This window comes from Bubalus kerabau, chromosome 1 (genome assembly GCF_029407905.1).
Source record: "Bubalus kerabau isolate K-KA32 ecotype Philippines breed swamp buffalo chromosome 1, PCC_UOA_SB_1v2, whole genome shotgun sequence".
Lineage (NCBI taxonomy): Eukaryota > Metazoa > Chordata > Mammalia > Artiodactyla > Bovidae > Bubalus > Bubalus kerabau.
Genome location: NC_073624.1, coordinates 116729701 through 116752981, shown reverse-complemented (window position 1 = coordinate 116752981; position 23281 = coordinate 116729701). Strand labels below are relative to the sequence as shown.

General features: G+C 44.4%; 1 long non-coding RNA gene across 1 annotated transcript in view; it reads right to left on the bottom strand.

Annotated features, from left to right (window-relative positions):
* The window catches only part of LOC129656918 (uncharacterized), a 99889-nt gene extending 79676 nt beyond the window's left edge, over positions 1–20213 (bottom strand). Inside the window, exons 1-3 of the long non-coding RNA XR_008716538.1 lie at positions 20086–20213; positions 15597–15679; positions 9244–9354 (exon numbers count right to left, since the gene is read on the bottom strand). This is a non-coding gene — a long non-coding RNA (uncharacterized LOC129656918). The remainder of the gene's footprint in view (positions 1–9243; positions 9355–15596; positions 15680–20085) is intronic.
* Positions 20214–23281: the final 3068 nt, after the last annotated feature.

Below are 23281 nucleotides of genomic sequence, written 5' to 3'. Positions count from 1 at the left end.
AAGCAGTGCTATCCAATAGAAATATAATGCAAGGCACTTCTGTAATTTGAATTTACTAGTAAATGTATTCAAAAGGGAACAGGTGACATTAATTTTAATGATTTATTTAGCATTTACCCCCAAATAACCAAAATACTATTGCTTCAATGAAATAAATATTTTAAAAATCATCAGTAAGATAGTCTACATTTTTTACTACAGTTTTTGTATTAAAAAATTATAGACTCCAGTGTGCATTTTATATGCAAAGCTCATTGGAAAAGACCCTGATGCTGGGAAAGATTGAGGGAAGGAGGAAAAGAGGGTAACAGAGGATGAGATGGTTAGACAGCATCACCAACTCAATGGACATGAGTTCGAGTAAACTTTGGAAGATAGTGAAGGACAAGGAAGCCTGAAGTGCTGCAGTCCGTGGGGTCTCAAAGAGTCGAACACAACTTAGCAACTGAATAACAACAAGCATGTGTCAGGTGCTAAATGGGACCGTGTGGGTCCATGGGGCTCCTATGGTGGAAAGTATGGGTCTGAATCAACCCAATAGCCTGAAAATTAAAGTGAAGATGTTCTCTTCTGGTTTTTACTTTTTGCCAAAGCGCCTGTGACCCCAGCGACAGTAGCCCACCAGGCTCCTCTGTCCGTGGAGAATCTCCAGGCAAGAATACTGGAGGGGGTTGCCATGCCCTCCGCCAAAGCATCAGGGCTTCTCTGATAGCTCAGTTGGTAAAGAATCCGCCTGCAACGCAGGAGAACCTGGTTCGATTCCTGGGTCGGGAAGATCCGCTGGAGAAGGGATAGTCTATCCACTTCAGTATTCTTGAGCTTCCCTTGTGGCTCAGCGGGTAAAGAATCTGACCACAATGCAGAAGACCTGGCTTCAACCTTGGGTTGTGGGAAGATCCCCTGGAGATGGGAAAGGCTACCCACTCCAGTATTCTGGCCTGGCGAATTCCATGGACTGTATAGGACATGGGGTCTCAAAGAGTCAGACACGACTGAATGACTTTCATTTCAAAGCACCTTTAGCTGTGCTCAGTAGAAGTCTAGACTTCATGACAAATGACCCATGCTGAGCACTTTCTACCTATTAAATATTCTTTGGCGGCTTTACCAGAAATGAAAAATATAGTTCGGTCCTTTTCTGCACTATCATAATTCATGTCAGCTTTCCATTAGACAAAAAAAGAGAAATCTGATTGAGTTTGGTCTCAATAATCCCAGAAAATTAATAGCAACTTTCACCAACATATGACCTATCCATGCAGACACTTGTTTTAAGACCTTCTTTCCCTTTGTTAGTAATATTTATTGATTAAATTCAGACGACTCACTCTACTTTTATTAAGTGCAATATTTGAAAAATGTTCACCTAGGAAGTAAGTACAAGCATTTTTCAAATCCTAGGATTCTAAATTTTATTACAAGATCCTTGCAGCAGAGTCAGCCTCTCATATAGTGCAAAGGACTATCATTGTAGACAATGTTTTTACAACACCCAAGACACTTAAGCTTATTCTTAACTTTCAATGACCTATCCAGCAGGACTTGTTTAAATTTAACCTAAGTCAACTTCCCATAATATCTAGAAGAGATGCAGGCAACCTTTATCTAGGCCTCTTTCCTTACACTCTTTGAAGTTACATTATTTCTTAATCACTCTTCAGCCATTGGTAAATACACTGCCTTCTCCAAATCAAACAAAAAGTCTCCATGTTCTCCAGCTAGTAGATGATGTCAGAAGAAAAAAGTGAAGGGAACATTTATATTTATGCCACAAGTCAATGCATCATGACCTTTGCCTCTGCCTTTCAAAAAAGCAAATCAGATAACGAAAAATGGCATTGAGTTCATCACAGGAATGAATTTCAAGAACCCAGCTATCAGTTTTGTCATTTGCTAAGAGCACTGGAGTGCAGTCATAATGTGCTGTGCAAACATAATTTGTCTTCTTTGCAATGGCTTCATTTTTCCATGCGTGAAGCTGTACGTTTTAAAGAATCTTTGCACATAACAGAGTCCTTATAAAAAGGCATGGGGAATTCTGAAGGTTGAAAGGTGTATTTTTTCCTCTCTTCTGAAGGATACAATCTCACCATTGGAGAGGATTTCTGTTTTGGTATATGCAGTATCCAAAAATCCAGAATCTCCCATGAAAGTCTATTACTTACATCAATACACCAAACCTGAACTCCCTCCACAGCCTAACCTCACACAATCCATCGCTTCATCTCACTAGCAGCTTTTGTGTACTCTTCCCTTCTTTCAGGATGGTTTCTTTACTGCCCCTTCCACCCCTCAACACCACATACTTATTTTTATCTGCTTGTCTTTACCTATTGCTTTCCACACTGGAGTATCCTCAAGGCCCAAGTGAACCCACAAACCAATATCAATAAAAGTACTGCACTCTATACCTTATCACTTCTAGGTTTGGGTTTGCAAGACTAAAATTCCCAAGGCTCCTTTATCGCCCATCATAGTAAGCGTTGCCTGGCTTGACACTATAATCTAATTAACCAGGATTCTCACAAGAATGCTTGACTAAATCCGACAAAACACCTTTTATTCTCAATTATGCATTATAAGGAAAGGACTACTTATCCAAGGAAAAACTTACTGCATATGCCTGTGTTTTTTATGTGACATGTCTGGGGTTTTTTATTCTGCTAAGATATGCATATTATAAAATTGACCACTTAAACCATTTCTAAGAGTACAGTTCAGTGGCATTGTGTGTTGATACAATCACCTTGTTGTACAATCATTACCACCATCCATCGCCAGAGCTTCATCTTCCTAAACTGAAACCACCCATGAATCAGTAACTCTCCATTCCTCCCATTCTGCTTTCTGTCTCTGTACGTTTGACTACTCTAGATACCTCATGTAAGAGGAATCACACAATGTCCTTCTGTGTCTGACTTTTTTCATTTAGCATAGTATCCTCAAGTTTCACTCATGTTATAGACTATATCACAATATCCTGCCTTCTAACATTCCATTGCATGCGCCTACCACACTTTGCTTACTCGTTATCCGTTGATGGACTCTTGGGTTGGTTCTCCCTTTTGCACGTGTGAATACGGTTGCTATGAACATGGGTGTACAAATATCTATTCAAGTCCCTGTTTCAGTTCTTTCGTGTGTACACCCAGAAGTGGAGCTGCTGGCTTGTATGGTAAGCCTATGTTCAATTTCGTAAGGAAATGCCGTACTGTTTTCCACCGTGTCCGCCTCATCTTACTTTCCCACCAGCATATGCATAGATTTTTTAATTATAGCAAGATACAGAGAAGTAGATATGTAGGGTTCCACTAAAAGACACTTTTAATATTTTCAACCATTATTTAGTTTCACTCTAATATCACCAAGAGATGGTGAAAACAAAACTTTGCCCCTAATCCTGAGCATTTTTGAGAACTTTGGGTCTAGAAGCGGCTCAGGGTATTTTAGCATGAAACACTTGTATCAAACTCACTTGCAGACAGTTTCCTTTGGTCTTTGTTTTTTTTTATTTCCTTCCCCTCCTTTTTTTAGAAGAAAGCAACTTTATCTGAGACAAACTATCAAAGGAAAGGCTTCATTTGCCCTTTGAAGCTTCTTAATAACCTCTCATTCCCATGTCCCTCATGGCAAAATGAAAATTCCCCATAATTCATTTTTTAAAAAATCAGAAGTAGGTGTTTTGAAAATTTGAAAAGTATTCTATTTCCCTACCTCAGCTGTCTCCCACTCTGATCACCCTTGCATCTACAAACAATGAATTAAATTCTGCTTTAAATCCTAGACACATTGACTGCTCCTGCTCATCTCTGGTACAGGACTAGGATGTTACTGAAATACCAGTTGGTGACAGAAATTAAGTTCTTAAATCACAAGGAAAAAAAACAAAACACTAAAGTCATGTAAAGAGGAGTCTTGAAATACCTGACCTGACCACTTCTGAATTAGATTGTCTCTCTTCTTCAACCGATGTTTACTATTATTGCTATTATTTTTATTATTTTAGAGCCTTCCAAGACACACAGCACTTAATCCCATTCCATATTATTACCCCCTTGATTTGCATGCTGTCATTCTGTCCTCCCAGCTACAGTGCGTGTGTGTGTGCTAAATCGTTCCAGTCTCGTCTGACTCTTTGCGACCCTGTGGACTGTAGCCCACCAGGCTCCTCTGTCCATGGAATTCTCCAGGCAAGAATACTGGAGCGGATTGCCACTTCCTCCTCCAGGGGATCTTCTCGACCCAGGGATCGAACTTGCATCTCCTACGTCTCCTGCGTTGGCAGCAGGATTCTTTACCACTAGCACCACCTGAGAAGCCCCCAGCTACAGTGTAAATTCCTTCAAAGGTGGCTCTGGATCTTCTATTTCTTTTTATTCCCAAACTTTTCCTTAACATGGCACTCATTCATGGCTCCAAAGAAAATACTTGTCTGACTGTTTTATTGCCTGAGGACTATGTCAGTTCACACTGTGGGCTCCCAATAAAATATTAATCAACAATCTCTTTCTCTATGGGTTCAAATGAATCATATCTGAATTTCACACTTTCTTTGAAGTTCCTGACTCACTGACTCCAATATCTAACCGGTGATCTGACCATACTGGGATTGACCAAAGAAGGGCACAGGTGAGGCATGCGTCTTGCTGTCTGACACTTTGGGCGTGCTGCATTCCTGAAATGATTTAACTAGATTTCACCATCTTAAAATCACCAGACAACAAACAGTTAGCAAGCGGACAGCCAAGGAGAGGGGAGACACTTGGAAATACCAGAAATTCTGCAGGGGGGGACCCAGTTTTAAGTGAGGAATAAGTCTTCAATAAGTCCACTTCATGGACGAGAAAAGAGGCAGCGAATGCCAAAGCACACAGGACTGAGGGGAATGGAAACTGCGCATTTTCATGGCATAATCTATTTGCCCCCATGTGGTCAGACAGCCCATCGTAAATGGAAAGGGCTCTTTACTCACAGGAAAGGATGACGAGAACCTGACACGTGACAACGGTGACCGTAGCAACGGCTGAGCCCTGAATTTGTACGTAAGCAATTGCTAAGTCACTTTTTTTTTTAACAACATCCCTGCAAGTCAGGCATTAAAATACCTACTCTAAGGTGAGGTTATTTAGATTAAATATCACACCCACTCACTTGAACTGCCCTGGTATTTAGTCCTAAATCTGCTGGACTCCAAAGTGCGTGCCACATACATATTTTATCAGTCAGACTAAGCCAGACGGGCCTTGAGAATGTGCTCTAACTTCCACTTCTCCTCGGAAGAGAGGCTGGCACTGGCCTAATAACCTTGAACACTCTGCTTTACAGCCTGGTATGTCAAGAGTTTGTCTAAAGTACCACGAGAACAGCACATAACCTGACTATATAATTTGTCACCCAAGCCAGATCACTGTGTCCTGGGACAAATGTTTAATCAACTGGATCACCAGGAAAACAAGCATTACCTTGGACTATCCAAAGCAAACTAGGATATAACTACGTCCTACCCTCTCCTGCCTGAGACAGCTATTTCTGATGGCAACACTGGAAATTCGTGACCAACTATTTGAAGTACTGAATAGCTGAAGCAGTTTTAGGGGCTTCCCTGGTGGTCGAGAGACTGAGATTCTGTACTTATACTGTGGGGCTGTGACTTTGACACCTGGTCGGAGAACTAGGATCCCATAGGCGGTACAGCATGGACACAAATTTTTTTTCGAAAAAGTATTTTTAAAGCTAGGTCAACTGAACTATAATTTACATACAGTAAAAATTGACTATAGTAAGCATACAGTTCTATGAATCTGAACGATCATGAGTTGTATAACCACCATAACAATCGAGAATAGAATATTACACTGCCAGATTTAGAGCTAATCCTCTCTCTGATCCCAGTCTGTCCCTATAGTCTTCCTTTCCTGAAGCACTGTATTGAAGGAATCCTAGAACATAGCTTTGGAGCCCGGCTTCTGTCAGCCTAACACATCTGAGATTTATCCATGTTGTTGCATGGACCAGTAGTCCATTCTTTTTTACGTAGTTTCCATAGTATGAATGTACTCCAGTTCGTCCATCTATTCATCAGTGGATAGACATTTGGGCTGTCTTCAGTTTTGGGGTGATTTTGAATGAAGCTGTTAGTAAACATTCACACATAGGTTACCGTGTGGACATGCGTCATCATTTCCCTCATGTAAATATCCAGGAGTCGGAATGATGGATTATGTTGGCAAGTGTTGGCTAATATGTAAGAAACCAACAACTAGTTTTTCAAAGCATCTGTCCTTTTCTGAGTTTCCACTGGCACAGTATGAGTCCCATTAACTCTAGTCAGGGCCAGCAATGGAGAAGGCAATGGCACCCCACTCCAGTACTTTGCCTGGAAAATCCCATGGACGGAGGAGCCTGGTGGGCTGCAACCCTTAGCAACCAAGGGTTGCTAAGAGTCGGACACAACTGAGCAGCTTCACTTTCACTTTTCACTTTCATGCATTGGAGAAGGAAATGGCAACCCACTCCAGTGTTCTTGCCTGGAGAATCCCAGGGACAGGGGAGCCTGGTGGGCTACCATCTATGGGGTCGCACAGAGTCGGACACGACTGAAGCGACTTAGCAGCAGCAGCAGCAAGGCCAGCTGTTGGCATTTGCAGTTGCACCCTTCTCAGCGCGTCATATCGAGTTCCTTCAGTTTTCAAGGTGAAGATCCTGAGGCTCCTAGGAGGGTACTCAGTTGATAGGTGATAAAACTTGGGTGTGAAAACAGGAACTTGCTTTTGACTCTGTTACTTGCTGCCTCTGTACCAGACTGGAGTGAGAAACACTTGGAAAGACTGTGTGGAAGGCAGTATGGGAGGCTCCGGAAGGTCGAACAGGTGAATTAGGGTGCTATTCTGCAGGGATTGGGTAAATATCAAAGATTCTGAGCAAGATGGGAAGATGTCAAAAGCAGTATCTGGGATAGATTAATTGGACCACAATATAAAGAAGAAGGCTTAGAGTCAGGTGAGTGAGTAAGCCTTATCTAATGAGAAGCCCAAACACAAGCTGATGAAGTTCCCCCAGCTTCCCTCCAGATGTGGTCCAAGGAGCAGCCACAGCAGAACCAGAATCAGGCTGTTTTTTTTTTTTTTGGTAAGGGGGCCATGGGCCTTGCAGGATTTTAGTTCCCCAACCAGGGACTGAACCTGAACCCTGGCAATGAAAGTGACAAGTTCTAACCACTGGACTGCCAGGGAATTTCCACATTAGGCTTTAATTATGTGTAGACGCTTGTGCCACATGGAGACCTCTGTTGAACCAGAATCTCTTAAGTGTAGGCCCAACTGTTGACATTTTAAACATACTCTCTGGGTAGTTCTTGAACACACCAAATGATTTAAAGAATTAAGAAAGCAAGATCAGGGTTTCCCTGGTGGACCAGTGGTGAGGAGTCTGCCTGCCAGTGCAAGAGACGCAGTTTTGATCCCCGGTCCGGGAAGATCGCACACGCCACGAAGCAGCTGAACCTGTGCGCCACAGCTGCTGAGTCTGTGCTCTGGAGCCAGAGAGCCACAGCTGCTGAGCCCCGAGCTGCCACTGCCGAAGCCTGTGCACCCGGGACCCGTGAGCCAGCGCTCGAGAGCACTGCCGCTCGCCACAGCCAGAGCAGAGCTCGCGTGGCAACAAAAGCCAGCACCGCCGAAAATAAAATAAATACAAGTCGTTTTTAAAAGAGAAAGCCATTTCAGCTAAATCAGGTATCAGCAAACTTTTTCTATAAAGAGGACTTTTCAGGCCATACAGTCTGCCTGAACCAACTACATGATTTGTGGGGCTCACTGAAAGTTGAAAATGCAGAGTCCCTCGTTCAAAAATTGTTAATAACTTCAAGATGGATACAGCAGAATATTAAACCAAGAACCAGACCCTTCTACCTGGGTCTCGCTGCAACTGCTCAAGTTACTCGCCCAGGGTGCTGCCGTGTCTGTCAGAACTAGTCAAATCTGCAGTACAATTGACCCTTGAACAAGGGTTTGAACTGCACAGTCCACTTACACATGGATTTTTTTTCCAATAAATATGAGCTACACTACTACACAATCCACAGTCCCCTATATCTGAGGATTTGGTACCCAAAATACAGAGGACCAAATATGACACTTGAGCATCCGTGGATTTTGGTATTCACCGTGGGTCCTGGAACCAGTGACTGTAGATACTAAGGGATGGGATGACTTATTTGTCTCTGCCACCATAACACAGAAGCAACCATAGATGACAATGAAATAGACATCTATGGAATAAGCACAATTCCATCTGGAGGTGAATTTCATTTGTACCGACAGTGTTACTTAATACAAAGGAATGGACAAGTTGCACTGACTGGGTTAACAAACAAGGGTGCTTAGACACCAAAAGAACATTCTGCACCCCAGGACTTCTCTGAGGCAAGCATTAGTTCATGGCTTGTCTGTCATCTCTACACCATAAGTCAGCTAAAATCCACTTCAAAGAAAGTTCTAATCTGTTCAATTCTACAAGATTATCCAAAAAGTAAAGACAGTTTTTGTGTCTGTGTCAGAAATCAGATTACAGCAATAAGGGCTGTTTCTGTCAAAGTAGACCAAGAATAATTTAGAACTCACTTGAAATTGCAACTCCCATGTTGACAACGTTTAACCAGCTTTTTCCTGGATGTAACAATCCACTGAGTGTTAAATGTGTCCTGCTTCTCTGACTTCACACTACTCTGTCCTGCCACACAGCATTTCAGACCTTAGCCACTCTCTCCACTAATAAAATTAGAACCACTCTTAAAAACCAAGATGATATATTGATCTGGGATAACATTTGTGAAAAGCAACTAGCTCAGATACACAGTAGGTGCTCAAAAAATATTTGCTCTTTTCTGATGATAAAATCATACAACACCAAAAAATGAAAGAAAAACAGTATAATTTCACCAGAAGAGGGGGGAAAAAATGTTGGCATATTTTCTAGTCTTAATTGTTCTGGTGCCCGTGGCCATGACTGTTTTAGGAAAACATATGCTGCACAGCTGCAGATGCAGACCTGATTACCTCTAAATTAATCACGTGGAGGAGGGAACACTTGCAGCTGTGAGAGCGGGAGCCAAGGAGAACCCCGGTGCAATACAATCCTGTTCACATTTGTAACTGTTTATTTGATCATAAATATCTTTAAATAATCATAATAAAAATCCAACCCCTGGAGGAGAGGAAGTACAACAAAAGCAATCAAACTTACCACGGCCACTTCGTTGCTCTGGACCAGCCACTTGGGGGTCATTGTCATCAGAGTCCCAGCTGGTTTTCTTTCTTGGGCCTCTGGCTCTGGGGACGTGGAATATTTCAGCAGCTAAAGGGATCACAGAGGGAAGACTGCATGTATCTTTCAGCGGTCAAGGAGCTAGCATTCACCATCTACACAGCTCGCGTCAAATACGGGAAGTTGGAGAAGAAAAATCACAGCTGGGAATTTTTGCTTAAGGTTCATCTTTCAAGAGCAAAACTAATATAAATACCACATATGGGAGGACTGGGGGAGAGGAGTTGGGAAGGCTTTGAGCAAAGCGCACAGATGCTTCCTTAAGACACAGTGTTTCCCTAAACAGGCACCAAGGGGAAGAAAAGAAGGAAGTTTGTTGGTAACTCAGGGTCTGAATAATCTTGGGTTCAGTCAGTTCAGTTGCTCAGTCGTATTCGACTATTTGGGACCCCATGGACTGCAGCGCGCCAGGCTTCCCTGTCCATCACCAACTCCCGGAGTTTACTCAAACTCATGTCCATCAAGTCGGTGATGCCATCCAACCATCTCATCCTCTGTAATCCCCTTCTCCTCCTGCCTTCTATCTTTCCCAGCATCAGGGTCTTTTCCAGTGAGTCAGTTATTCGCATCAGGTGGCCAAAGTATTGGAGCTTCAGCTTCAGCATCAGTCCTTCCAATGAATATTCAGGACTGATTTCCTTTAGGATTGACTGGTTTGATCTCTTTGCAGTCCAAGGGACTCTCAAGAGTCTTCTCCAACACCACAGTTCAAACATCAATTCTTCGGTGCTCAGCTTTCTTTATAGTCCAACTCTCACATCCATACACAACTACTGGAAAAACCATAGCCTTGACTAGACGGACCTTTGTTGGCAAAGTAATGTCTCTGCTTTCTAATACACTGTCGAGGTTTGTCATAGCTTTTCTCCCAAGGAGCAAGCATCTCTTCATTTCATGGCTACAGTCACCATACAAATTTTGGAGCCCAAGAAAATAAAGTCTGTCACTGTTTCCATTGTTTCCCCATCTATTTGCCATGAAGTGATGGGACTGGATGCCATGATCTTAGTTTGTTGAATGTTGAGTTTCAAGTTGGCTTTTCACTCTCCTCTTTTACTTTCATCAAGAGGCTTTTTAGTTCTTCTTTGCTTTCTGACATAGGGTAGTATCATCTGCATATCTGAGGTTATTGATATTTCTCCCCGCAATCTTGATTCCAGCTTGTGCTTCATCCAGCCCAGCATTTCACATGATGTACTGTGCATACAGGTTAAATAAGCAGGGTGACAATATACAGCCTTGACGTACTCCTTCCCCAATTTGGAACCAGTCTGCTGTTTCATGTTCAGTTCTAACTGTTGCTTCCTGACCTGCATACAGATTTCTCAGGAGGCAGGTCAGGTGGTCTGGTATTCCCATCTCTTTCAGAATTTTCCACATTTTGTTGTGATCCACACAGTCAAAGGCTTTGGCATAGTCAATAAAGCAGAAATAGATGTTTTTCTGGAACTCTCTTGCTTTTTCCATGATCCAGCAGATGTTGGTGATTTCATCTCTGGTTCCTCTGCCTTTTCTAAATCCAGCTTGAACATCTGGAAGTTCTCGGTTCACATACTATTGAAGCCTGGCTTGAAGAATTTTGAGTATTACTTTGCTAGCATGTGAAATATGTGCAATTGTGTGGTAGTTTGAACATTCTTTGGCATTGCCTTTCTTTGGGATTGGAATGAAAACTGACCTTTTCCAGTCCCGTGGCCACTGCTGAGTTTTCCAAATTTGCTGGCATATTGAGTGCAGCACTTTCACAACATCATCTCTTAGGATTTGAAATAGCCCAGCTGGAATTCCATCACCTCCACTAGCTTTGTTTGTAGTGATGCTTCCTAAGGCCCACTTGACTTCGCGTTCCCGGATGTCTGGCTCTAGGTGAGTGATCACACCATCATGATTATCTGGGTCGTGAAGATCTTTTTTATATAGTTCTTCTGTGTATTCTTGCCACCTCTTCTTAATATCTTCTGCTTCTGTTAGGTTCATACCATTTCTGTCCTTTATCGAGCCCATCTTTGCATGAAATGTTCCCTTGGTATCTCTAATTTTCTTGAAGAGATCTCTAGTCTTTCCCATTCTATTGTTTTCCTCTATTTCTTTGCACTGATCACTGAGGAAGGTTTTCTTATCTCTCCTTGCTATTCTTTGGAACTCTGCATTCAGATGGGTATATCTTTCCTTTTCTCCTTTGCCTTTAGCTGATCCTGGGTTAGCTAAAGATTATCCTGGACTGTAGCCTGCCAGGTTCCTCCATCCATGGGATTTTCCAGCAAGAATACTAGAGTCAGTGGCTATTTCCTTCTCTAGGGGATCTACCTGACCCAGGGATTGAACCTAGGTCTCTCACACTGCAGGCAGTCTCTTTACCATCTGAGCTACCAGGGAAGCCCAATGTTGGTTTAATCCTGGATAAAGGCTAACACCCACATTATCAAGATTAATTAGCAAATTCATCGGTAAGAGTTTTGTTAAAGTCAAATAATCCTGACATTCCCCATTCCTATGTAAGAACACTTAAAGGATCTGAAAAACAAACAGAGTCCCACATTTGACCTGGAAGTTTTAACTCCATTTTTATTGGAAAAGAAAGATGTGTTCTTATGAAATCAGGAGGATTGAGTACTAACCAATTTGGTAAAGAATCTAAATGCTATGGGATTGGAAGAAAGAGGAGAGTAGTTGGCAAAGTATGACTTCATCTCTCTGAGTTCAGATTCCTTCCCCATAAATTGAATACTGCTTGCGGCATAGGTTTGTAAATATAATCGTAAAAAACTGTATGCCTGACATGCAGTAGCCCCATGTCATCAGCTAAACCTGAGACTGAAGGAAATGTATGGATGGTCTGGTAGGAAATGACCTGAGTCTGTGAACAGGACACTTGTATTAGGCAGCAAGGGAAACCGGGCCAAAAAACAGCAAAGGGTTTGTGTTTGGCTCTGGGTACCCTGAGGTTGGAAGACAACCGTGGTCATGGAGCCGGGTCATGGGGTTTGTAGCTGGCCCTGAAGGCAGCAGAACTCACTTGGTATTTGAGGTGGTGTGGCAGAGACCACCAGCTCGGCTCCCACCTCCACCGTCTCTTCATCTGGGCACAGGCAGCTCACCTTCCCAGGCTCCTTTGCAGCTACATGTGGCCATACAGTTGAGAACCAGCCAACAAAACATGTGTGGAGATAATGTGTCCCACTTCAAGACCTAGCCCATGGAACACCTTTATGCCTATTCTTCCTTGCACTCCTCCTCTTCCACTTGATTTGGAAATGCTCAGTGACTTTGTCCAATAGAGCCCCATCTCCAATCTAGAAGCATCCTGGACTATTACAGAAAGTTTTTTTTTTTTTTTCATTATACTGATACATTTAGATCTTTTTGTTACCATAGTTTAAAGTGACAATCCTAGCTAATCTAGCTGGATAGCTGAATGGTGAAAGCAGGGCTTTAACAAAATGGCATACCTGGGATCAAAGAAGGAGTAATAAAATAAGAAGTACCATGAAAGTATTAGTCACTCAGTCGTGTCTGACTCCTTGCAACCCCATGGACTGTAGCCCACTAGGCTCCTCTGTCCATGGAATTCTCCAGGCAAAAATACAGAAATACTGGAGTGGGTTGCCATTCCCTTCTCCAGGGGATCTTCCCAACCCGGGGATTGAACCCAGGTCTGCCGCTTTGCAGGAAGATTCTTTATTGTCCGAATCACAAGGAAGCCCTAAGAACTACCATAGTGAATGCTTTATGTGATAACAATAAATTATGAAATGTTTAATATATACCAGTAATTGTTTAAAAGCACTTTGTGTATATTATGTGTATCCACTAATTTTAATTTTCTGAACTCTCTTAGATCAACACTACTATTATCCACAATTCACAAACTAATAAACTGAGGCATAAAATATTTAAACACTTTGCCCACAATTACATAGCTGTACATAAGATCTCATTTGGTTCTTCCATTAACTGATTCTCTGAGGTAAGTATTATTATCCCCAGAAGACTGAGACTGAGAAGTCAAAATATATTTGAGAATACATGATCAGCAAGTTGGAGATGCTGGACTTGGCCCCCAAGAACCTTCAGAGCTCATATCCTATCACCCAGCCTCTCTCCCCAGAGTCTGGAACTCAGGAAATCAGCTTGGTGTCTTCTTGAGAACCAAAGAAGCCGAGGGAAAACTTTATCTGCACTTTATTGTCAGAGCTAATTATTCAGTGGGTTGATCTATCTCTCCGCCTCTCGTTAGACTCAGTACTATCTTTGAGTAAAATAAACAACAAGCTCGAATTTCTCCAGTCTGTGCAAATCCCATACATGTTACACTTCCTGAAGGGATTCTAGACTTCTTTTAGCTTTCTTCTATGAGAGCCGCTGTGATCGAAATTGAGGGCCTCCTCAGGCAATGGATTATAGAGTGATAGGTTGATTAACAAATCCCTTAGAAGCTACTCAGAGTAAATTGCCTGTTTGTTTTCTTTTTTTAAACTTGAATGGAAACTGGTGCCAGCAACACAAAAGGATGTTGCAGCCAGCCAGGATAAGAAAGTCCCCTGAGAGCTGCCCCTTTGCAGGTGGACAGAGACTCTGAGGCACCAGCGGGGGACCTGCCTTCTCCTCAGGCCTCTTCTCTGCGCTTTCGCCGCCTCTCCTTCAGTCATCTTTCTCCATCTCCTTCCTCACCCTGTACCTTGGATTTCAGTTTCCGCCACACTGACTGAGTACACACTAACCTGAATGCATTTCAACCCATCGCTACAGCATTTGTATTTTATAAGGTGTTTATCTAATTCTAATTTGGGGGGCGGGCGGGAATCCATGGTTTGCTATAAACTGAATTCCATGCCGCCTTCTGACAGGTAGAGAGCTACCTACCTCAAGAGTCTATATCAGACCCTTCAAGTGACATTTATTTGCTTATTTACTTGTCAGTGAGTTCATTCAGTTTTTATTCACTCAGGTTTTTAGCACAGACCTCATCAAAGTTCCTGGTCAGTAGGAAACATCCAATAAATGTTTGTTGAATAAATAAAATGAAATATTGATTAATATGTACTCAATGGGCTTCCTTGGTGGCTCAGATGGTAAAGAATCTGCCTGTCATGCAGAAGATCCCATGGAGAAGGGAATGACTACCCACTCCAGTATTCTTGCATGGAGAATCCCATGGACAGAGGAGCCTGGCGGGTTACAATCCATGGGGTCGCAAAGAGTCAGGCACAACTTAGCAACTAACAACGTATATTAAATGAATATGAAAAATGAATAAATGAAAGGGGAAAGAGACAAGAGACTAAAATCACACAATGGTGGTTGTCTGACCCTCAAGTACTCTCAACCACACATGTGCACACATATACACACCACCGTCACCCACAATCACAAGCCTTTCCTAAGGCTTGGCCTGGGAATAGCGACAAGAGACCACTGCTTGGGGTAAGTGGTGACAAGAGCCACTAGTCCTTGTCGCTAAATTCTTTCAGCAGCAGCCAGATTAGGAATCCTCCCATCTTCTCCCCTTCCTGATGGGGACAGGGGACCGCTTCATCCCGTGTCTCCCTGAGCCTCAAGTCAGCTCCAAACTCAAGACTCCCCAAAAGAGATTTTGTTTTTACTGCACTTAAATTCCCTCCAGTTAGGATTGAAAGTCTGGCTAGTTCTTACTTCTGTCATCCTAAATTAAACACTGCTACCCTCTCTCTTACCCTCACCTCTGCTAATGGAGTCTCTAACAAGGTATTGTGAAAATCCACTGTGTAATTAATAGAGGTATTGTGGTAGCCTTCACAATCAAACTAACGATGTCCCACATAAATAACAAAGCAAGAGCAACAGGCGGTATGTTTTAAGCCAGTCCCAGGTGCTAGGTTTTATGTGCACTTCTTTTTAAATTCTCTCAATAACTCTTTGAGATAATATTATTATTATTTTTATTATCCCCTTTTATAGATAAGGAGGGCACTTCCCAGGTGGCACAGTGGTAAAGAATCTGCCTGCCCATACAGGAGACATAGGAGACTCAGATTTGATCCCTGGGTCGGGAAGATCCCCCGAAGTAGGAAATGGCAGCCCACTCCAGTATTCTTGCCTGGAAAATTCCATGGACAGAGGAGTCTGGTGGGATATGGCTCATGGGGTCACAAAGAATCGGACACGACTGAGCACACACACACAGATGAGGAAACTGAGTCTTAGAGGCATAGAATTGCCCCTAATCACACAACAGGGAAGCTGAGACTAAAAGCCAATTACAACCAAGTAAATGTTCTTGCAAACCAGCTTACCAGGCTTCCCGATGTCTCAGCAGGTAAAGAATGCTCCCATGGTTCAGGAGATGCATGTTCGATTCCTGGGTCAGGAAGGTCTCCTGGAGGAGGAAATGGAAACCTATATCAGAATTCTTGCCTAAAAAATCCTATGGACAGAGAAGCCTGGTGGGCTACAATCCACTGGGTCGCAAAGAGTCAAACAACTGAGCAAATGAGCACACACCAGTACACCAGTTATTCCTAATACACTGATCATCTAGGATAGCAGGGTGAATACTGGAGAAACCGTGGTTTGAATCCTAACTGGACCACTGTGCTCTGGGCAGTAGTTAATAATAACTAATTTACAGGTTGACTGTGAGAACTGAAAGACGGAAAACACAGGAAGCCTCTCACCAGAGTATCTGGTGCCGGCAATGGATTAACAAATATCTCCTTCACGTTTTCCACCCCACCATTCGTAGCCCTCATCCAGTGATTAGATGTCAAAGAAGAATGCATTAAATCCTGTCTGTATCCCAAGAAAAGTAGATCACCTCAACCTGCTAGCCAGACAGAATGATTTAAAAACAGAGGCAAATTTTTCTATCGGGGAAGCACACGGCAGACCATCTCTACCAGACGCCCCACAGGGAAGCCGGCACAGAGCTGCGGTGTTTATCTCGCAAGGACATCCCCCTCCGGGCTGGCTGTTGACACCCCGCTGAGAGCTTTTTATTCCACTGGGCACTCTCCCACTTCTCAATTAGACTGAGGCGCTCAGTATGAGAACCATCAAAGCTACAGATTCCCCCAAAAAAGTGGCACACAGTATAGCAACAGCTAGTGCTTTTAGGGACCTCCCTGGTGGCCCAGTGGTTAAGACCCCACCCTCCCAATGCAGGGGACCTGGGTTCGGCCCCTGGTCAGGGAACTAGATCCCGCCTGCCACAACTGAGTTCACATGCCAAACATCCCTCACACCACAACCAAGACCTGGCACAGCCAAATAAACAAGATGTTTATGTAAATAAGTAATTTAAAAGCTAATGCTTTGAGCTTCCTCATCAATATGGCCTAGGACAGGAAATGTTTCCTTTCTGCTTATTAAAGACACCAGGAATTTTGGTTCATGTATGAGGCCATCTTCTTTAGAAGCACAGTTCAGAAAGATTACATCAGATAGTAAAATAATTTAAACAGCTGATACCTAATATGCGGGTTTCAATTACTTGACTGTTTACTTAAAGTAGTGTTTATTCTACTCTGTTTTGTTTTAATCTTTTAATCCCTAGGTTTTTAATCTAGTCCATAGAGCCAACTGTCTTAATTCTTATATTCATATAGCAGTTTAAAACAGTCAAGATCAACACCTACCAAAATGCAATATTGTTTCTTGGCTCAAGTACACAGAGCTTGTGAAATATTGAGTTAATTTCAGGTAAGCAAATGCAAACAGAAACGTCAATCTAGTCAAACCTTCCTTCCCTAGCGATATTCTTATTTAACTAAATTGCTATATAGCAGCATTCTACTGTATCAAGAATTACTGGGCTTTTAAAAAAGTTTTACATCCAAAAAATATATGTATTCACAGTGTTTACCCCAATACCCAGCATATGGTAAGCACTCACTGCTGCTGCTGCTGCTGCTGCTAAGTCGCTTCAGTCATGTCCAACCCTGTACAACCCCATAGACGGCAGCCCACAAGGCTCCCCCATCCCTGGGATCTTCCAGGCAAGAACACTGGAGTGGGTTGCCATTTCCTTCTCCAATGCAGGAAAGTGAAAAGTGAAAGTGAAGTTGCTCAGTCATGTCTGACTCTTAGCAACCCCCATGGACTGCAGCCTACCAGGCTCCTCCATCCATGGGATTTTCCAGGCAAGAGTACTGGAGTGGGGTGCCATTGCCTTCTCCGAAGCATTCACTAACCAGCTGCTATTTTACAATACTTGCAGAAGTATTAGAAGTGGTAATAATAATAGTAGTATCTATCTATGTGCCAGACACCAAAATATATTCATTTATATATATTTATAATCTCAAAATAAAGCCTATGAGTTAGGAATCATCACTCCCATTTTACAGATGAGCAAAGAGTTGCAATAAATTATCATGTCTACTGAGTGGTAGAGCTGAGTATTGACTCTAGGATCATCTAATTCCAAAGCCCACGCATGCCTGGATCTGTGAGACCAGATCATGGCCACCAGAAATCTGCCTTGCGTGGTATTTACAGGGGATCCAGTAACCCTGCCGCTTTAGCCTACATTCCCTTTTCTCACATCCCTGCCATCTCTCTTCTTTCCAATCTCAGGGAAGTCTGGTGGAGAAATATAACACGCTAGGGAAGGATCCTATGGAGGCTGGCGGTGGTGTTTAGACGTGGCCCTGGGCAACAGACAGCACGCATTTGCTTGGTTCACCTTGGAATGCCCTGGCATCAGGGGCGCTATGAGCTGACCAAAGCCAGGAGGGCATTTTTCTGTTTGCCGTCTGTAGAATGCTATTCTTTGAAGCTCTTCTGCTTTGTTTATAGTTATGCCCTAATCATTAGCCAGCAGGGACTTTGGGAGTTGAGTGTTCTGGGAATACTTCCTGTCAGGTTTTTCCCAGCCTCTCTCTGGAATGCCTCTGCAATCCTCTCTGCAACTCTGGGGGTGGTCCAACATGCCCAGAGGGACTCTGACTTGTGTGGCTCAAAAGGATTCCCAGCACTCAACCTCAAAAATAGCTCAGGGCCCAAGGAGACTTCCCTGAAATGTTTCTGCTTAAAAACACAAGTGCGGCCTGGTCTCTACATGTCACCCATAGAGAAGTCTTCTGCCGCTTACTTTTAAAATTGTATGTCGCTGGAGGGTATTGATCTGTGTGCTGATTTTGGAAACTCAGAAATGGGACAGGCTACCAGCGTTCAGCTACCTGTGAGAAGAAACTCTAAACACCCCCGGAAGAAATCAGCACAGGGACTTTGGCCTTGGCAGTGAGACACCTGGAGACGGGAACTAACCCTCCTGAGCCAAATGGGGCCAAAGGCTGCCCTGATTTCCTGGAAGAGCGGAGGCGGCAGTAAGAAGGAAGATGAACTGAGAGTCTGGGGGAGGGCAGTCCCGGGCAGGTCCTGTGTGCAGCCCTGGCTATCATACGCACTGTCCAATGACACCGGGCCCCACCCGAGGAAGCCTTTCCAAGGTCCTCAGTGAAGGACTCAGCTCTGGGGACCTCACAAGACCTGGGGGTCACTGGAGGGACACTGAGATGGCTATGGCAGTCATGCTGATAAAGGCTTTGACTGAGGTCCAACACTAAGCCGCTAACAATGCAGCTAGACCTTCTAGGAAAGATGAGGAGACAAAGGGGAGTGGGCGGGGGGCCAAGCCAGACACCACTGTTGCCCACGCTGAAGTTGTCTCCATGGTCAGGAGGACCTAGGGACGCGGTTTCTCATGCCACCCATGCCACCCACGAGGCCCAGATCAGCTCTTCTCCCCTTCCTGCCACCTGTGCTGACTCCCACCTGCGTTCCCCACCAGGACCCGGTCTCGTCTCAGCCATTTGTGACTCTGATTGTCCGCTAAAGCTTGTCTCCATCCCCAGCTGCTTTCTTTGCTCCAGGTGCACTATCACACACTCCAGCAGTTCACGCTGCTGCCAAGGAAACCGGAGCTGCTCCGCTCCTGGAAGCCCAACCCTCTGAAGTCCCAGGTACTGCATGAGATAAGCCTTCTTCTGGAAAGTGCCCTGAGCACCTCATGGTAAGCGATCAGACATGCAAAGAGGGCTGATGGTGTGGAGCGGGCCTGGGGAGGCGCCGGCTGTGGGCAAGGGTCAGAGATGAACGCCCTTGTCCACACAGCAGGGGGACTGTCCAGATGCCAAGGGCGAGGGCCTCGGGGAGGTCAGGGTGAGGCGGACCAAGGTGGGGGGCAACGGGGACTACAAAAACTCAGCACTTATAAAGATGCTCTCTGCTGGGTCACACCACCACCCACCCCAGAAGCCACGGAGAGAAGCAAGTAAAAATGCAAATGTTTCCTTGTTACTCTTCTCAGCGATTCGCCCTTAATCCTCTCTTGGTAACAGCTGAGGTTCGCACCTGCACTCAAAATCTCCCCCGTCTCTCCTTCCCAGCAAAGTCTGTCTTGCTTTTCACGTCTCTGCCCTTTCTATAACTTTTACATTCCTTAGAAAACTAGTCCTCCTGGGAAAACGTCTTCCACATCCCCTACCTCCTACCAACAGGAGATGGGAGGGGTCCTTAAGGACAAGCAGGGGACTCTCACACCTAAAGAGCAAGCTCGATCCCAAAACTTTTTTCTGCCATCCGCCTGCAGACTGAGCGGCAACTCTGAGCCCAGGCTCTGCAGAGTCCCTACAGGCAAGTGAGACCCAAACCCAGAAGGAGACAGGTCTGGGCCCCACACTGAGCCTCAGCGCTCCGGTATGGGTAGCAGCTCTGCCTTCACCCCTGCGGCCCTGAGGATTGGGCCTGGACCTGGGCAGGAAGGAGTTGGAGGAAACCGACCTCAGAGGTCTCGAAGTGACATCACCGCGGCTGCAGCACCAGCCTGTGGGTGGAAGGCAGGCGATGAGAGCCAGAGAAGGAGGCGCTGCAGGACAGCATCGCTTCTGTGACGCCACAAAGCCCCTCAACGTGCCTGTTTTCCTGGGAAGAAGCAAGCGGGCCAGAGGCGTACGTGCGTGCTAATTTGCTTCAGTTGTGTCCAACTCTTTGTGAACCTAGGGACCATAGCCCAGTAGGCTCCTCTGACCATGGGGATTCTCCAGGTGAGAATACTGGAGCTGGTTGCCATGCCTTCCTCCAGAGAATCATCTCTGACCCAGGGATCGAACCCGAGTCTCTTACATCTCTTGCATTGGCAGGAGGGTTCTTTACCACTAGCACCACCTAGGAAGCCCAGGGCCTGGGGGGGTCTCTGATAAATTACATATAAAAAAAAATCCAATACTTTTGCCACCTGGTGCAAAGAGCTGACTCATTGGAAAAGGCAGGAGGAGAAGGGGACAACAGAGGTTGAGATGGTTAGATGGCATCACCGATTCAAAGGCCATGAGTTTGAGTGAACTCCAGAAGATAGTAAAGACAGGGAAGCCTTGCGTGCTGCAGTCCATGGGGTCACAAAGAGTCAGACACGACTGACCTACGAACAACAACAATCAAGGGATGGTGAGAACTAGGTGAAGGCTGAGGGGTGAGTAGGCCAGCTCTTGAGTGTCTGTCCCCCCGCCTCTGAGCTCCTTTCTGCTTGGGTTCCATGCCAGTATCCTCACCCCACTGGCTGGACACCAGGCTTCCCATTCACCATGATTCATGTGTTTTCCTCGGATAAGACCCAAGGTTGAGCCTCAGCAAGGTGGGGGGTCTCTGGGCGGACAAGATGTTCTCATTAATTCCCCAGGAAGTGATCCTTGTCGTTGCCATTGGAAAGCAAGTCATCTATTCCATGCCTTATAAAGACATGTGTTTTTCTTGAGTAAATGCTCAGTGAAACTAGTCCTTACGTCCTTTCCCCTTGGTCCACAACCTCATCATTCCTTAAATAAAATGATGCCTTCAAAGCACACAGACTGCTTTGCTGGGTGGTCTGGGGAGAGACTCTGGACACTGTGGGATGGCCTATGACACAGCACTCTCCTCCGGAAAGGCACAGAGGCGACACAACCGCCCTCTGCCAGGCCCTGCTCTCCCGGAGAGTCCACCCTGCTGTGCTCAGCCTGCCTCATCCCTTGTCTCTGAAGAGCTGGAAGGTGTGCAAGGCGCAGGGCCTCCGGAGTCTCCCAGCTCTGCATCCCTGTCTGCTGATCTGGGGGACTTATTTAACTTCTGGAAGCTTCTGTTTTCTTTTCTTTTTTTTATTAATTAACTCTCTGTTTTTTAACATTTTCAGGTGCACTGGGTCTCCATTGCCGCGCACGGGCTTTCTCTAGCTGTGGCGAGAAAGGGCGGCTCTTGGGTGTGCACACGGGCTTCCCACCTCTGTCCGCGGCTCCTCTTGCTGCAGAGCACGGGCTCCAGGTGCGCAGGCCTCAGTGGCTGCAGCTCGCAGGCCTAATTGCTTTGCGCCACGTGGGATCTTTCCAGCCGAGGCATCGAACCCCTATCCCCCGCACCGGCAGGCAAATTCTTTTTCACTATACATCAGGGAAGCCCCAAGCAGCTACTGTTTTCTTATCAGTAAAAGGGCCATTTAACAATATCCACAGCTCATAGCACCGTCATGGTAAAGAACCTGTCATAAAGTAAATGCTCAGAAAACAGCAAATATTACTGTTCAGTCTGTATTATTTCCTCCATCTTTATTCTCTCTGGTTACATGATTGAAGTAAAACACAGCTCACAAGTGTGTTCAACATAATAGAGGATTCAGCTTAAATACATTTTCTGCCTATAGTAAGTCTTTCAGAAACACCCATTTTTGAGGACTTCCCTGGTAGTCCAGTGGCTAAGACTCCCATGCAGGGGACCTGGGTTCAATTCCTGGTCAGAGAACTAGATCCCACATGCTGCAAACAAGAGTTCATGTGCTGCAAGTAAAGATTTCTCCAGGCCTCAGCTAAGGCCTAGAGCAGCCAAATAACTATTAAAAGAAGAAGCAGCAGCAGCACACATTTTCAGTTCAAGCCATGGAACAGAAAATAATTCTAGATCATGTAAGAACACATTCCAGCCTTAGCAAAGAATCAGGTGGTTGGGCCATTTGGCATCTGTCATCACACTGATGAGTAGACCTCATTGTGCCGTTGGATATTCATTGGATAGCAGGTTGAGTTGAAGGTGCGTTGGACTGTCAGAACCCCACAGAATAGCATGCCTTATTGGAGTTTTCTTCTTTTACCTAAATGAAGGAGAGGAGTAAAACACAGAATAAAAACAGATGGCTTTGTGAGTTAGAGGTTTTTGCTGACTATGGCTCCAGCGGACTGAAATGAAGAGGTCACGAGACAGGGATGCTCTTTAGCAGACGGTGGAAACAAACTCTTCCTAGATGTTCTGCCTGAATAGACACAGGTTTCCCAGTGGGGGAAGAGGTCTTTGGTGTTGTATCTAAACCCGTTCGATGAACTGAAGAGACCATATTTTGATTTCTAGGTGTAAACTGTAAACCCCTTCCTCTCTCATTGCAGAAAACATACAAACTCGGTCTCTCTCTCCCTTTCCCTTGTTTTGGTATAAAGTAGATATTCAACATTAAGAACAAAAAGGAAGACCTAGGATGGGTTAATGACATATCTCTTGATCATATCTAGTGATCATCTGCAAAGTGCTTTCACATAGATTATTTATTACAATCCTCACAATAGTTCTTTGGGACTGGTTTCATTATTCCCATACAAAATGTGAGGAAGCTGAAGTTCAAAAACCTTAGGTGACTTGTGCAAAGTCACACAGCTTATGAGGGACTGAAAGTCAAACACATCTCCACATGCAAAGTCTGTACTCCTTTCCAAAGGCAACTAAGGATAAAAATATCTAAGGATTGTGAAAAATTATAGTTAAAAAGCAAGCTATTGAAGACATCTTTACTTGAAAGATGAGGAAACTAAAGTTCTTACTGTATATAAAATAAACCACAATGTCCTACTGTACAACATAGGGAGCTATATTTAATATCCTGTAATAAATCATAATGAAAAAGAATATGAAAAAGAAATATATTTTCTTTCAACATTGTATATCAACTACACTTCAATAAAAAAAA